This window comes from Camellia sinensis, chromosome 13 (assembly GCF_055761805.1).
Source record: "Camellia sinensis isolate YWXY chromosome 13, ASM5576180v1, whole genome shotgun sequence".
Classification (NCBI taxonomy): Eukaryota; Viridiplantae; Streptophyta; class Magnoliopsida; order Ericales; family Theaceae; genus Camellia; species Camellia sinensis.
The window spans coordinates 73,412,540-73,416,379 of record NC_138973.1 but is presented as its reverse complement, the minus strand read 5'-3'; the positions used below and the strand labels follow the sequence as shown (position 1 = coordinate 73,416,379).

Below are 3,840 nucleotides of genomic sequence, written 5' to 3'. Positions count from 1 at the left end.
AATGTAGGATATTGGGGACAAATGGAATCAACTTCCTGAAGAAGAAAAAAATAAGTATATACAAATGGAAAAGCTGCAATCTGAACAATATGTCCAATTAAAAATTGTGGTCCAACAAAAGCCTCCAAAAGTAAAAATTCAAACCCGGATTGAGCTTACATCAATTTGTAAGATTATTAGAAGGTTGGACAAAGCACAACAACAAGAAGTGAGTGATATGGGGTTTCATGGCATCCTAAGCCTTAGGTGCACGCACATAGATCATGACTTGTGTCATTGGTTAGTTCAGAACTTTGATCCTTCAACTCATTCATTGAATGTCCACGGTCTTCGAATGCTTCTCACCATAGAAGATGTTCATGAGTTGATGGGATTACCTTCCAATGGTCTACCTGTGAAGTTAACAGAGTCCGTAGATGAAATTACAAACCTATGTGATGAACTTGCAGTGAAGAATAAATTTGTTCCGTTCACGTCTTTGAAATCTTATCTGCTTGAAACAAAAGATGCTGGAACTGAATTTAAAAGGAAATTTGTCTTATACATCATTGGAGCCCTCTTGTGCCCCACCACAAAGGCAGGCGTACACCAATCATTCATTAAAATGGTTAAAAATGTTGAGTCCATCAGTCAATTCAATTGGGCAAAGCACACCCTTGATTTTCTTGTTGACTGCATTGCTATTGCCAAGGTCGAAGAGCGGTCTGCTATGTGCGGCTGTTTGCTTCTTCTAATGGTACTTCCCCTTGATGTGTAATTATTTCATCTATTATGTTTTATTGTATATTGTCTAAACCACATTAAAATGACTTCTTTTTTTTTTTTATTTTTTTTTCCCATGTAGTTATTTTACTTGGAACAATTTGCTCGCAAAAGGGAGTTGGTGGCTACTTCCAACTCCATTCCTCGCTTATCCTATTGGCGCAATTTAGAAATTAAGCAGGGTTTGAATCAAATTAAAGCTTTGGGAGGATATTTAAATGCTGAGGTAAATATTTACAACACATGATTTTTTTATAATTATAGCTCAATTTACATTACATCTGTGATATTAACAAGTTATTGTATATCTGTGAATAGGTGGCTTTGCCTAACATTGTTGAAAAGTCCAATGCAGTAACTCTTAGCCAGGGAAGAATTGACAAGAATGATGACTCCCAATTGGCTAAAGTTGAGAAACAAGTCATTGAAATTCATGCCCTTTTGGTCCAAGGCCAGAAGGACACAAGGCAAGATGAGGATGAGAAACGTCTAACCAAAGTGGAGAATCAAGTTGAAAAAATTCTTGAGCTGTTAGAAAAACACATGCCAGTTGATGGAGAACAAGTTAAAACACCACCAAGCAAACTACTTGCGGAGCAGCGACTGGTCAAAATGGAGAACCAAGTTGGTCAAATTCTTGAGTTGTTAGAACAACGCATTCTAGTTGATGGTGGATATGTTAAAACACCACCAAACAAACTACATGAGGAGCATCGAATTGAGATTGAAATGGTTGGTCTCGATGATAGTGGTATCGAAAAGGTTGCAGCCAATTCCCCGAAGTTTGTAGATGAGGATGAGATAAGGAATATGAATGACAAAAAACCAATGGAAACTTTGCATTTGAGAAAAACAAAACCAATCCTCACACCACCAAATGCAAAGGCAGTTGCAAAGAAACGAGCCAAATTGGTTGGTGGGAAAGCATTAAATAATGCACAACTTTCTATTCCACAAAAGGGGCGATTGCGCGCAAAAAAGAGCGATACAAAGGCAGTCGAAATGAATGTTGTAACAATATCATCATCATGTAGTGTTGTTCGTGGTCCTCAGACTCGAGGGACCCAGAATTGCAAAGCCAGTCAGTGGTTGCATACACCTTTTGTGAAATTTGATGTAAAGAAGAAAAGACCACAGTTGAAGCCATCGTCAACTGACAACAACGTTGACAATAATATTCATGACAATCTCGATGAAGTAAACTAAATGATTGTGTCTCAAAACATATTTGATATATATGTAACAAATAGTGTTTGTTTCTTACTTTTCTTTTACTTGTATCAGCTATTTGATAATTTACTTGATCAACTTGGGGGTAATGTTGTTCCTGAAATCCCAAAGGTTTGGAACTAACTATTATAGTATCTCTTGTATATGTGGTTATTTTGCGCTAACATACACTAACCATCTTCATGAACATACACTAACCAAGCTTGATTTGTTTTATACACTATTCTTCTCAATACCTTTACAAGTCATCCGTGCCTTTGCCAGACCCATTAAATGACTATGACAGTCTCGTTCTACGATATGTATTTGATGAATCTCTTTCAGAAGGGTACAATTTGACTACCTTTAACTTGTTATGTATAAAGTACTATACCTTCTAACTCACATAGTTATCCATGTGCTAGGGAATATCTTGTACGGATGAAACTGCACTACGTGGAAGCACAATCTGCAACGTGGAAGGAATTGTGGTCCTTGAAACCATATCAGTGGATATCCTCATGTGTAAGACTTTTCTCCTTCTCCTATTTTATTTGCTACCATTCCATCATCCAAGTTACTTTTCTTTGCCTATTCATAAATTTCATATATTTTGCACTGCAGATTATAAATCTCATTGTTGTGAAATTGACAAATAAACAAAGGAAAAAGTTTCCAAATAAGGATCACAAGGTTTGGTACTTTCTGACCCATGTATCGGTAAGTATTAGCCATACCTAAAGACTTTTTTTATTTAGGCACAAGTTATTTATATGTTAAAATTCATTATGCAGCAAAAGATATTGTGTCAACCTTCTGATGACACAATGAAAGATATAGTAGAAGATTATTTTGGAATTTACAGATACACTGGCCCCCTTCATGCTTGTGAGGAGGTAACATGATAAAATACTACTATTACCCAATTTCCAAATTTACCATGCACAATAATATTTGATCCATGTTATGTATTTATTTATTTTTTGCATGTACATTCGACGTTATATTTTTAGATTTACATGCCCTTCAACCATGGGGAAAACCACTGGTTGTGCTTGAATGTAAACATGAAAAAACGGGTTGCCTATCTGTTCGACTCTAGCAGATGTATTGACACCGATGAGGATCGAAAAAATCAAGCTACATTATTGGTAATAGAATAACCATTATGATACCACTTGTATCCACTTTTTTGTTTCTTGATCTATGTACCGTACTACCTACCACCAACAGGTACAATCATTGCATAAGTTGCTTCAATATGCGCATGGAGATGATTATGTTCAAGATGTTAGTTCGTTTGCATTTCAATGGTTGGAACATGCCACGCCAAGACAACAGGTAATACACTACATTATCGTTCTTAATTTTTAAATAAGCATTAATGTTATAATCTCTAAGTTCGTTGACTCTATTGTTACAACTACACTCATTCCTATAGCTATGATTGTGGTCTTTTCGTCATCAAATATATGCAAGGGAAACCTTTGCCTTCGGGTGTAATCAAGGTACTTACATTTATACCCAACTGTCCACTTATCAGTATTTTATGTTTTATGAAGACTAATTTTATAATGTGTGATGTTTTACGTACTCACTAGTTTTGGCATGTAGTTTGACTATTTGCATAGGGCTCGTTTGTTACTTGATCTTGTGATATACAAGCATAATTTAGCTGATATTGTTGCTGATATCGCGCAATATAAAACTGGTGATGCTCTATTCTTTTTTATTTTTCATAAGTTCGTACAATCAATGACGCTATCGCATTTCTTAAACTTGTGAACTTTGGGTTTATAACTCAACCTTTGTTATAAAATTATATTCTCAAGTGTGCTATCTTGTGCAGAACTCAGAGCTAGGGGTGAA

At 35.8% G+C, this 3,840-nt stretch overlaps 1 long non-coding RNA gene across 1 annotated transcript; it reads left to right on the top strand.

Moving 5' to 3' along the window:
• The first annotated feature begins 2,483 nt into the window (after positions 1-2,483).
• Positions 2,484-3,291, top strand: LOC145805856 (uncharacterized). Its single transcript, XR_014348017.1, has 4 exons — positions 2,484-2,691; positions 2,766-2,867; positions 2,985-3,122; positions 3,205-3,291. It is a non-coding gene; the product is annotated as an uncharacterized LOC145805856 (long non-coding RNA).
• The last annotated feature ends 549 nt before the right edge of the window (positions 3,292-3,840 follow it).